Below are 13260 nucleotides of genomic sequence, written 5' to 3' on the forward strand. Positions count from 1 at the left end.
TGTGAGTCCAAGACCCCCGCTTCCACAGCAGTTTGCATGGACGTCCCCTAATATAGGCCTGACTTTTGTTGTTTTCTGGGAGAACCAGGAACATTCTAAGTTCTTTAAAAACAATCCATATCCAACTGCGGTATTCAGAACCTCTAAAAGCCCCAAATGATAAGTGCTGTGAGAGTACCAGAGTAATATCCATACATTTTGATCTGCATTACTAGAATGAGATTCTTTTGATTTTACCTCAGGATAATCCATTTAAACACACCGACAGGCCCCGATCCTGAAGCCTTTACTCAACCCTTATGTAATGAATCATCGCTGCATACACAAAGACATGACTGTCAGCAGAAACAGAACTGGGAGCACCAGTATCAAGAATATAGGCCTCTCCCACTCAAATCAAAGCGAATCATTTTACCTTGTTTTAGTTTTGTTTTTACCAAATAAGCATTTCCCCTGGTTTGCAACCCAAATGACATAATGCTGCACTACTGTGCTGCCTGAAAATGAAAGAGACGTGATTTTTTGGTGTGAATTTCATTGGGCAAGTTCTGAGAAATGCAAAGTAGTAAACAAACGGTACAAATAACAAGTCATTTGTGAAACAACTAGCAGCGCAAACTTCTTCATATTGCCCACTAAACTGTGTCTACCCTGCTCTAGAGGGGTGACATCTAAGAAGCAAGAGGGTAATTCGTGCCCAGTTAATCCTATGGCTGTCTGCCAACAAGGGTGCCAATTAGCATTAATTGTGATAGGATGACACTTTGATACGGGCACCTGTCCATAAGGAACAGAGATGCAAGCAATAATTCTTTCCATGTAGGTCACAAACAAGGTGTCAAATGCCTTCCAGTGATTTTCCAACCTCGAATGGAGTTGAACCATTGACTTTGGGTACGTCTACACTGAAAAACAAACCTCCACTGCAGTGAGTCTCAGGTAGGCTCCTGCTACGTGGTTAAAAATAGCAACATAGATGTTCCCACTCAAGCTGGAGCCTGAGCTCTGAGACCCACCCCGTCCTCAACAGGCTTCAGAGCTCCAGCCCAGGCCCGAACATCCACACTGCAATTGTTAGCCCTGTCGCGCATACGCCCTGACCCCGTGAGCCTAAGTCAGTTGATCCATGCTCAGACTTGCTGCCCTGGGTTGTGTTTTTTGCAGTGTAGATGTACCCGTTAGATTTGAAAGGCGTTATTATCTCCTTACCAATACTCTCGAGCCATCCTGTCACTCTAATTTTGTTTTCAAAAGTTATTTTATTCCTGACAAACACTGCATTGCTTGTAATTTGGGGTGGGGGAGAATCATGACAAAACTATGATTGTGCCAAAGATCTTTAGCTGGATTTTAAGAACTTCTATTAAGAGTTACTCTCTCTCTAGCAATACAAATGTCTTCATCCCACTGTATTTTGATTAAGCAAAAGAGATATCCCCTTTGATAGTTTGAGTAACAGAGTCATGACATAGATTAAAAATTGGGGATAGTAACTCTATTTGGTATTAAGCTTTTATCTGTCTTTTTTATCTATGAAATTTGCATAGTCCCCATCACTATAGTATCTGAGCAGCTCACAATCTTTAATGTACTTATCCTCAGAACACTTCTGTGAGGAATGGAAGTGCTCTTATTCCCATTCTACAGATGGGGAACTGAGGCACAGAAAGGCTAAGGCCCAAATACACAAGAGAGACTTGGAGGTTGTGACACTGAGTGTCGCCCAACTCTTAGAACTCCTAGAAAATCACAGGAACACTGCTATCCACAAAGCCAGAGTTGGACGCCTAGGCTCCTATAGAATGGATGGGGAGAGACAGTAATCTTAGAATGAGATCCACAAAACGAGGGAGCCACAAAATTAGGGCCAAAGCTAGCCAATGGCAGATGCCAACAAGATCGGTGTGTGCTAAGCTCTGTCCCTCTTTCAGAGTTCGGTGCCTAAGTCCAGGCTGCAGGGAGATGCCTATCTCTGCTAGCGATTCATGAACTGGGAGACGATGGGCATTGGGCCACCTAAGTTGCATGCAGGACCCAATCCACTAGACATGCTCAGGGGGCTTCTAACTCCATATCAAACTGCCAGGTAGAAGGAAACCTCCCTTGTAACCTTTAGCCTAGTGAATAGGGTATTCACCCGGGATGTGGATACCCTGGATTCAATTCCCCATTCCGCCTGAGGAAAAGAAGGCATCTGCCACCTTGAATGTGAGTGCTCTAACCACCAGGCTATGGAATATTCTCATATGGGTCTCCCTCAGTCTCTCCTATTAAAGTTGTTCCACTTCATTAAATAATTTAATAATTAAATATTAATTGGGCCAGAGATAGAGCTTGAATGATTCAATAGTCTAGTGGTTAGAGCACTCACCCGAGAGGTGGCAGATCCCTGTTCAAATCCCTCCTACCCCACCACCCCCAGCCTCGGAGCAGGCCCACAAGATCAGGCCCTGCATGCAACTTAGGTGGCCGAATGCCTGAGAGTCCCTTCGGGGCTTAGGCAGGAGACAGACGTCTGCTGCCTAGAGGGAGGCAGTATTGTGTGCGCTCAGAGGCAAGAACATAGGCGCCAGGGAACTGTTACTGTAAGAACTCAGCCACTGAGTGATTTTAGGATTAGGCGGCAGCTGAGCAGGAATTTTGTGGATCACAGTGGCACCTAAGTACCTTTGTGGAGCCCACTCTAAATCACTTGCCCAAAGTGATACTGGAAGTCCATGACAGAGCAGGGAACTGAACCTGGATCTCCTAATTCCTAGGCTAGTGCCCTAATCTCTGAACTATCCTTCTGCTCTCTGGAACACAGGTCCAAATTTATCTTCTCCACAGTCCATACAGCATGATGTTGTTAGCCAGCACTGAGAAGAATTAATAAATAATCCTGATAAAACTAATTTTTGGTTTAATTTCTACTCGGGGAAACTTACCTCAGATGGCCCCATGCCATTTATCTAGTTTTATAGGCAGGGTGAGTTGAGATATAAGGAGGCAAAATTCTCCATCTATCCATCCAGGCATTTATAACACTTATCACCATCGTGTTAGTTCAACTTCAGCCTTTAAATACTGGTGGGATCTAGTATTTCTATTTCCCAGGATGGGCTTTAAAAACCAGACCTCACTCTTTGGACGGGAGGGAGGGGACAACAGAGGCCGGGAATAAGCCTGTAGTTTAACCAGGAGCATCTTTATGCAATTAGTCACATCCCTCTCTGTGCTAATGCAATGAGGTCAATTGACTTGCCAAATGTCAGACAGTGCGTCAAGTATTCATTCAGATTAGAAACCAGGACCTGCCTGGATAACCACACCACAATGTGACTTCTGGATGTTATGCAAAACTTGATTCATCTTCTCTCTTTAATTTTCCCATTTTATATGCTCATATAAACAAAGGGGTTTCAATGTTTGCAACAGTTAAAAACTAAACGGATTTCTTAATGGATACAAAATTATGTAAGTTCTAAACCTCTGTAATTGGCTTGACAAGCCTTTAGGAAAAAGAGAGCCTCCAATGAAAGAGGATATTAGAATCCCAGCACTAGCAGCCACAGAAACAACAAGGAAAGAGAACTGATGACTAGTGATGGTCAGATGGATCCTAGAAATCCATTTGCCATGGAAAAACACAGAATTTGCATTTTTACAGAGAATCTTTAGTTTTTACATTTTGTGAAAAAAATAAACACATATACAGTGGAACCCCGGTTATCCGATCTAAATGGGACCGGATCGGATAATAAAAAATTCGGATAATCAAGAGAATGGGCAGGGATCTGCTGTCAGCTCTAGGTGGCAGGGCTCTGGCTTTCAACTTACAATATATCATTGTGTTCAACTGATACCTATATATACAGTGTGGCTAGAGAAACTAAAGTTCAGCGCAGGGGTCGGCAACCTCTGGCACGCAGCTCGCCAGGGTAAGCACCCTGGCGGGCCGGGCCAGTTTGTTTACCTGCCGCATTGGCAGGTTCGGCCGATCGCGGCTCCCACTGGCCGCGGTTCGCCGTCCCAGGCCAATGGGGGCAGCAGGAAGCCACGGCCAGCACATCCCTCGCCCGCGCTGACCCCTGGTTGCCTACCCCTGGTTCAGCGTTTCATTTTAATCGCAGAAAAATGCGGATTTGTTTTTTTTTTTAAATCGGAGAATTTTGCTTTTTTTTAATCATGGAAAAAAATCTGGTGATGTGTGAACCTTATTTCATATACTGCATTCTGGGCAATAACATGAGATGACTGTTTCTAAAACTAATCTGGTTTTTATTGAGAGAACTATTTAGAGATGCTACAACTGCAACTGGCATTCAAGCCATGTGCAAACAGACTGGATTTTTAGTGCCTCCTACAAAACTCTGCCCTCCTGAGACCTGGGCTCCTCCCTCCATATTCCACGCAGGCTGCTGCAAATCTCACTACAGGTTCAGCTTGGGTAACAAGTGTCACCAACTCTCACAATTTTTGCAATGTTTGAGGTTTTGTTTAGAGCCCCAGCGCCTAGAAACAACTCATTATATAAGAATCTAAACTTACATTTGTTTTAAAAGAAGCAAGTTTCTAGTACTCATACTTGCAGAGAAAAGCTTGAAAATGTGACTCAAAAGCATCCTCGAGGGTTAAAAACCAAAAAGCAACATTAAATAACCCCAAATTTACTATTTTGGGTTAAAAATCATGATTTTTAAGCCAATCTCATCGTTTATGGGGGCCTGAGTCATGGTTTGATAATTTTGGGGTTACCAGTACAGAGTACCCACCTCCCAAATAACACCACTCCACTCTTATCTAGCATTTCTCAAAGAGCGCTATACAAATCGGTATAATTCATCCTCATATCACCCTGCAAAGCCAGTCAGTAAAATGTGTTTCCCCATTTCACACATGGGGAAACTTCAGCTGAGAAATCTGTGGCCTGAGCACCCAGCAGTTTTCACTGAGTTCAACTGGAGCTATAGGGTATGTCTACATTGCAAAGAAAAATCCACGGCACGAAGTCTTAGAGCCCAGGTCCATTGATTTGGGCTCGTGGGATTCAGGCTGTGGGGCTAAAAGTAGCAGTGTAGACGTTCCCCCTTGGGCTAGAGCCTGGGCTCTGAAATTGGACGAGCTGGGAGGATCTCAGAGCCTGGGCTCCAGCCCGAGTGGGAATGTCTACGCTGCTATTTTTAGCCCATGCCTCACGAGCCTGAGTCAGTTGACCTGGCCTCTGAGGCTAGGTCTACACTACCCGCCTGAATCGGCGGGGAGAAATCGATCTCTCGGGGATCGAATTATCGCGTCTCGTCGGGACGTGACAATCGATCCCCGAATCGACGCTCTTACTCCACCAGCGGAGGTGGGAGTAAGCGCCATCGACTGGGAGCCGCGGAGGTCGATTTTGCCGCCGTCCTCACAGCAGGGTAAGTCGGCTCCGATACGTCGAATTCAGCTACGCTATTCGCGTAGCTGAATTTGCGTATCTTAAATCGACCCCCCCCGTAGTGAAGACCTGCCCTGAGACTTGGCACCACGAGTTTTCCTTTACAGTGCAGACACACCCGTAGATGCTAAGCCCTTCTGAAAGTCAGACCCAAGATGACTTGGCCCAGGCCACGCAGGGAGTCAGCGGAAGAACTGCGATTCTGCTTCAGAAGTTCTCAATTCCGAGGCTTGGGCTAACATTGTAAGGTCACACTTCCCCCTGCAATAAAAGACCATCTCCCTTCTCTTCTCTCCCAACTCAGCTAAATCCTCTTTCCTTTTCATGACCTTGCTTTCACCCCTGTTAACTCTTGCTCCTCCTTTACTATACTCCTGTCCATAGCTGTTAGTGAGTCTCTGCTCAGCGTACAGTCATGGTGTGGGGCTTCTAAATTGGTTCTCTCGTGATCATTATCCATAGGCAGGCCTTGGCTGGTATGCATGTGTGCATCCATCCATTTCAGCACTGTTCCTCTCCCTCTGGGGCCAGATCAATAGTCAATCAAGAAAACATGAGGATGCTAAAAAAAATTTCAGATGCTATGCAACTTTCCATACACAACTCTGCCAACATACTTCCATCTCAACTGACGATACCTTCTGTTATTCCTGTCCTCCCACATAAGCTTTGTTAATGCATCCAACTCCTGACTTGCACTGTCCTCTGCTAGCCATTCCTCAGCTCCACAACAGCACGTGAATGCACCTCCAACTTGACTTGCAATTCCTCCTACTATTAAATTACAACTAGCACTATTTATTTGTATTACAACAGCATCCAGCAGCCCCATTCAGGATTAGGACCCCATTGTGTCAGCGGCTGTATAAATGTGAAATAAGGGAGAACATCTGCCCCAAAAAGCTTACTGTCTAAATATTGGAAGTCTATGCTTCCGATGGAGCTCCTCCAATGCACCATCTTCCCAGGCTACATCACCTTTGCTATTAGCCATTATTTTTGAAAACTCATGGCGATCGGGGGAGGTCCCGGATGACTGGAAAAAGGCTAATGTAGTGCCCATCTTTAAAAAAGGGAAGAAGGAGGATCCGGGGAACTACAGGCCAGTCAGCCTCACCTCAGTCCCTGGAAAAATCATGGAGCAGGTCCTCAAGGAATCAATTATGAAACACTTAGAGGAGAGGAAAGTGATCAGGAACAGTCAGCATGGATTCACCAAGGGCAAGTCATGCCTGACTAACCTAATTGCCTTCTATGATGAGATAACTGGCTCTGTGGCTGAGGGGAAAGCAGTGGATGTGTTATTCCTTGACTTTAGCAAAGCTTTTGATACGGTCTCCCACAGTATTCTTGCCGCCAAGTTAAAGAAGTATGGGCTGGATGAATGGACTGTAAGGTGGATAGAAAGCTGGCTAGATCTTCGGGCTCAACGGGTGGTGATCAATGGCTCCATGTCTAGTTGGCAGCCGGTTTCAAGCGGAGTGCCCCAAGGGTCGGTCCTGGGGCCGGTCTTGTTTAATATCTTTATTAATGATCTGGAGGATGGTGTGGACTGCACTCTCAGCAAGTTTGCAGATGACACTAAACTGGGAGGCGTGGTAGATACACTAGAGGGTAGGGATCGGATACAGAGGGACCTAGACAAATTAGAGGATTGGGCCAAAAAAAACCTGATGAGGTTCAACAAGGACAAGTGCAGAGTCCTGCACTTAGGACGGAAGAATCCCATGCACTGCTACAGACTAGGGACCGAGTGGCTGGGTAGCAGTTCTGCAGAAAAAGACCTAGGGGTCACAGTGGACGAGAAGCTGGATATGAGTCAACAGTGTGCTCTTGTTGCCAAGAAGGTTAATGGCATTTTGGGCTGTATAAGTAGGGGCATTGCCAGCAGATCGAGGAACGTGATCGTTCCCCTTTATTCGACATTGGTGAGGCCTCATCTGGAATACTGTGTCCAGTTTTGGGCCCCACACTACAAGAAGGATGTGGAAAAATTGGAAAGAGTCCAGCGGAGGGCAACAAAAATTATTAGGGGTCTGGAGCGCATGACTTATGAGGAGAGGCTGAGGGAACTGGGATTGTTTAGTCTCCAGAAGAGAAGAATGAGGGGGGATTTGATAGCTGCTTTCAACTACCTGAGGGGGGGTTCCAAAGAGGATGGAGCTCGGCTGTTCTCAGTGGTGGCAGATGACAGAACAAGAAGCAATGGTCTCAAGTTGCAGTGGGGGAGGTCTAGGTTGGATATTAGGAAAAACTTTTTCACTAGGAGGGTGGTGAAGCACTGGAATGTGTTACCTAGGGAGGTGGTGGAGTCTCCTTCTTTGGAGGTTTTTAAGGCCCGGCTTGACAAAGCCCTGGCTGGGATGATTTAGTTGGGAATTGGTCCTGCTTTGAGCAGGGGGTTGGACTAGATGACCTCCTGAGGTCCCTTCCAACCCTGATATTCTATGATTCTATGATTCCAATCCTGAGCCCCAAAGAGCACTATCAATGCATCTTATTCCTCACCTGTAAGCACACTACACTATTTCTCTTCCAAACCCCTTCCTCTATCCCGAGCTAAGACTGTGAACTAACATGTGCCAAACTATGTGATATTTTTGTGAAGTGGACAAATAAGGGTGGAGACCACAGGACTCTTTTATGCTTCTGATGTTTGATCATTGTCCTGGGAAAGGACTTAAGCCCCAGGCATACCCAATAAATCACCAGCTTGGCATACAGTATTATTGCACTTGCTATTACACCTGCAGCTGCTGTCATCCATCTGCCCCAGCAGTGGGCAGTATAGTACAAAGCGTAGGAACATGAAGGGGAGAAAAACAATAAGCCTGATAGAACACAAAGAAGAGCAGTTCACAATACATGTGCAGCTGGAAAATCACTAGGGCTTTATTGTACACCTCTACTGGAGAAAGGATTTCACATCTAGACTATGTAATATGTTAAACACTGATCCAAAAACGGATCCAAAAACATTCAAGGAAGGGGGTGGCGGGGGGGACGGACTCCGCATTTCTGCTTTTTTGACACAGGGATTTCTGTTTGCTTGTTACATTGTAAAAATGTTTTCAAAGCAGGCAGCTGGGAGAAAAGAGAGAAAAAGCCCAAAATGACTTACTACAGGGGCTTGTATTTTTGGGCACAGCCTAAAGTCAATCTCCTGAAAGAGAGAGTTTTGTCTCTAAAGTGGCCAGCACCTCTTGCAACATATTTCCTAATCAGCTAGTATTTATGGTCGATATTTTATATTTCCAATTTCCCCCTAAGGGCTCATGAGAAAGCAGCACACCTGCCAACCTTTTCAGCTGGGCCAATAATTGCCAATTTGCTCTTTGCCTTAGTATATCACTCAATTTAGCCCTTGCTGTGCCCTGCATACATCCTCATTCATCTAGGTGCCCCCATGACAATTAGAGTGTTAGCTTCAGCTAACTAGGGCAACTATTCTACTAGGGTTGGAAGACAATTATTAGTCTATTTTCCCATCTTGTGGCAACAAAATTGAGAATCCATGACAATTACATTCAGCAATTCTGTCCTCTGCTGCCTCCTCCTCTCCCTCTCCCCACCTTGCGAATATTTCAAATTATCACAGCTCTACTAGCACATTCAAATTTTCCACGTTCACAGGGAGTGAGGGTTCTATTTAAATGATAATGAGGGACGATCCATTCAATTTAGTGAGGGAGAAAATCCATTAAAATTCAGGCAGTTCTTAAGCTGATGGGTCAAGAAAAAGATAAAACCTTTTTTAAAGCCATTATACAAAGGTCTGTGTGGATTTTTTACACTGTTTGGAACATCAGAAAAGATTAGGACAATTACAGAAGGGAGGGGGAGCAAAACCCAAACCTCCCAGTTTTACTTGGGTCAACACAACAAGCAGCAATGGGGCTTATCTGTCTCTTAGTTCTTTGCTAACTTTCAATTACCTTACTATGAAAGATAGCAGAAAAAAATCCTGTTTTGGAAAGCAGCTGTTGACTTTGTGTTCTAAAGGAACCTGATAGGACACCAAGAACATGAGTTGCAGAGACCTTTGCTTTGTAATAAATTAAAAGGGAATTTACCGTTGACCACTGCAAGTACAAACAAGTGTAAATTCTCATCCTTCCCCGCCCCTTTAAAAAAGAATTATTTGTCATGCAAACATTGGTTAAAACTTCGTTTTCCCATAATAGGCTTATCATATCGATGAGAAACCAGTCCCAACAAATCAAACCTTTGCAGTCAGAGATAATTTCACTAGATCAAAATATACGTTTTCCCCTCAATGATCTATAATAAACGGCACTCCCAGCAACATCTGGAAAGATGCACTGTACAACACAGAGTATTATTGTTATACTATAAAGCTTTAGTGCTCTTTCCACAAGGAAATTTCACTGTGCCAAAGCAGAGTGAGTGTGAGTGAGAGAAAGGGGGCGTGCATGGGTGTGTGTGTGTGTGTGTGTGTGTGTGAGAGAGAGAGAGAGAGAGAGAGACTGAGACTCAGTCAATCACTTCACTTCAGTTTCCTCTAGGGTGTAATTATTTCATGACAGACCAGGCCACCTCTTGCCTTCATGGTCCATCAGAGACTAAAGACATGCATTAATGTAAATAAAACACATCTTACTGGCACCCCATTAAATAAGTCATCTCAAGAAACAATTCATACAGAGAAACTAAGTTGCTCCTAATAGCACCTCCTAAATGCAGAACTGCACTGAAGTGAGAGAGGAGCAGCCAAGGAATGCCACAAAGGAATGTGTGTGATGGCCCTACAGTGCTCCCAGAGCAGTAACTTTAACGCATACATCCTTCTGCACACCTGCCGTGCCACGGTATAGCAGCCAAATCTGCTAGCACCTGCTTCATTTACTCTGGTTGTTGCCACAAGTTAATAGGGATGGAGGTGGGAGAAGAAGGCATTACAAAGCAGGCATCACAAGACTGTTTTGAGCCCAAACACACTGAGAAACAGCAGGACAGCTAGTCAGACTGAGCAAGCAATGGGCCAGATGCCTGAGGCAGCATGATATGTCAGCAAGAAAAAGTAACCGCTCTAGGACAATTGCGTTTCAGAGCCTCAATTTGTAATCCCTCCAGCGGCCCCTAAGGGGGAAGAAAATAAAACCCCTTCCCTTTACATCTTTAGTGCACGATGGGGGTTTAATCCTCTAAGTGCCACACATAAGGGGTCAAGTCAGTTCAATTGCACACCATCCATTTGAAGGATACGCCAGGAGATGCATCTATAGAGCCATATGGGGGCCTTATTGGATGGACAGTAGAATCCTATGTTAATCCACACTCATAGCATGCACACAAAAAATCTTGGGTCTTCTTCCCCACTTCTCTGCAAAAGTGTACCAGCAGATTGCAACAGTGCAGCCTTTGAAGGCTTACTTTGTAACTGTTACTAAATAGGCTACCAGACATTTACTACCTTGTGATGAATTGTTGTGAAAAGTAAATTAAAACTCAACTGCAATCATCAAATAACGAACAAAGTGCATTTTGTGATTCATAAACCTTGCTCTTCAAACAATGTAATTAGTCACTAACTGGAAAAATTCCATCATTTGTAATGGGTCGCTGGGTCATTAGAGCAACATAAGCGAGGTTCTACTGTATGCTCCTACCCATAGGCACCATGGCTGGAAGTCTCCAAGGAGCCTGGAAGAGTTGAACACCCAACTCACACTGAATTTCCTTGGATGAATAACTCCCTGTGAGGAGCCTACGGAGTTAGACACCCAATAAAATTCAATGAAGGTCAAATTCTTTAGGCTCTCATGCTGTAATATTGTGGGCAGGGGCAGCAGGTTTGTATAATTTTTGGTGGTGCCCAGAATGGGTCCAAATCCGCCCCCCCCCCCCGCCTTGTAAGCTGATTTTAAAAAAAAATGTAAAAATGTGCAGGCTGTGGGGTGGGCTGGGGATGAGGGGAGTGGGGTTGGGGCTTGGGCAGAGGGCTGGGGGTGAGGGCTGTAGGGTAGGGCTGGGAATGAGAGGTTCATGGTGCAGGAGGGGGCTCAGGATGGGGCAGACGGTTGGGGTGTGAGGGGGTGCAGACTCTGGGGTGGGGCCAGGGATGAGGAGTTTGGGGTGCAGGCAGGCTGCTCCTGGCTGGGGCCAGAGAGGAGGACTCCCCCCAGCCCTCCCACCCCCCGCAGCACTCACGTCACACCACTATCACTACACATGCTCCTAGGGCCCCTCTCAGGTCCAGGAAGTTCCTTCGCCTCCCCTGTGGTGGGTGCAGGGGGAGGGGAGTTGCCATCACCTGTGCACCTCCTCCCCTGCTGCTGCCCCTCACTGTAGCTGGGGGATGGGGCTGCCGCTTGCCCAGCGTGGGGCAGGAGCAGTGACTACTGGTGGGGGGTCCCCTGTGCTGGTGGAGGGTCCCGCCGGAAAAGGGAAGGGTCCATCCGTCCGAGGCGGAAGGGCAGGGTCAGCCTGCCCTGGCAATAGTGGAGGGGGGGGCGCTAGGACCCTGCGGAGGCAGTTGATGCCGGGAGCCGGCAGAGCAAGCACAGCATGGAGCTGCAAGGCACAGCTGCCCAGGGCACAGGGGAGGCGTGCAGGGGCGGCAGGCGAGGCTGGGGGAGAGAAACGGCCCCAAACATTGGTGGAGCCGGGCCTCCATTGCCCTGAATATTGCTGGAGCCCGGGCACCACGGGCCCATATAACTTGCTGCCTCAATGGTGGGTGGGGAGAGAAAATAGCTCTCTCCCCACCTACAATGTTATAGGCGCCTCCAAGAACCTGTGACACTGGCTAACCAGTTGCCATCTAAATACTTTGACCTAAACTACTCAAACCAATCGGTAGGTCTGAATCTTTTATTCTCCCCCCCCTCCCCCCCAGCTGTATTGAGCAGCATCAGTGTTATCAGCTGCCTCAGATAACATACTTGTCAAGAGTGACTAGAGGAAGAGAATCATGAAAAAAAGAAAAAAGAAAAAAAAGACTATTACTGTCCAAACACACACAGTCAAAAACACACACACAAGATGATTTGCCCTTAAGGGATTTTTTCCCCCCTTTTTCTTCTCCAGTGTGCTCAGATTCTTTATCCTAGAAGCAAATCACAGGGACAGCTTTTTTTTTTTTCCTTCCTCCCACCATGTAGGCTGTTTACAGCACCCCATTCACACTCAAAACATGTAGAGCGAATTTTCCCCCGTCACATTTCCCTGTCAGAGCTGTCAAGCCGAATCCCGCTTTAATCTGCCAGAAGCACTTTTCTGCTGACATTTTTAATAAATACTTTCAGCTTTTAAACACATTTGTGGGAGCCATTTTTCCCCTCTTTCTTTTCCCCCCCCCTTCTTCTCCTGTAGAATGGGCTCTGAAAGCCTTAATGGCAAATACATTACACTTATCAAAGGCTTTTTTCCCCCTCCTTCCTTTTGCATCCTGAAGCAGAGGTAGTGTTTTCAATTTTAAAGCTAAATTAACTGTCCAATTGAATTTGGCTGGTGTGAGCCGTTTTCTGTGACAGGTTTTAGTTATGAAGCATATTTTACATTAATAGAACTCAACATGAAAACTGCTCGCTCTGGGATTTCTGTGGCTTGCCATTGAAATGTTAAATTTAATATTTCAGACATGCTTGTGCCAGCGTTTGATTATTGTTCTTCATTTAAATCTCTCCTAACGGGAAAGGTCCTAATTAGTAAAAAATCATGTTTTAATGAAGGCGAAATGCTAATTGCTAACACAAAAAGCCTTCACATAAAATTATCCCAGCACTGCCATTGATTTCTTGGTGACTAAAAAGCCCATTTGTGTGTTTACACACGAAGGCACCATTTACTTTTGTTTTATCATAACATTTCACTCAAAGTAG

At 45.6% G+C, this 13260-nt stretch overlaps 1 protein-coding gene across 1 annotated transcript in view; it reads right to left on the reverse strand.

The window, feature by feature from the left end:
- The window catches only part of FBRSL1 (fibrosin like 1), a 525832-nt gene that overhangs the window by 373771 nt on the left and 138801 nt on the right, over positions 1 to 13260 (reverse strand). The gene's annotated exons all lie outside the window — the stretch shown is intronic.

This window comes from Emys orbicularis, chromosome 16 (genome assembly GCF_028017835.1).
Source record: "Emys orbicularis isolate rEmyOrb1 chromosome 16, rEmyOrb1.hap1, whole genome shotgun sequence".
In the NCBI taxonomy this organism is placed as follows: domain Eukaryota; kingdom Metazoa; phylum Chordata; order Testudines; family Emydidae; genus Emys; species Emys orbicularis.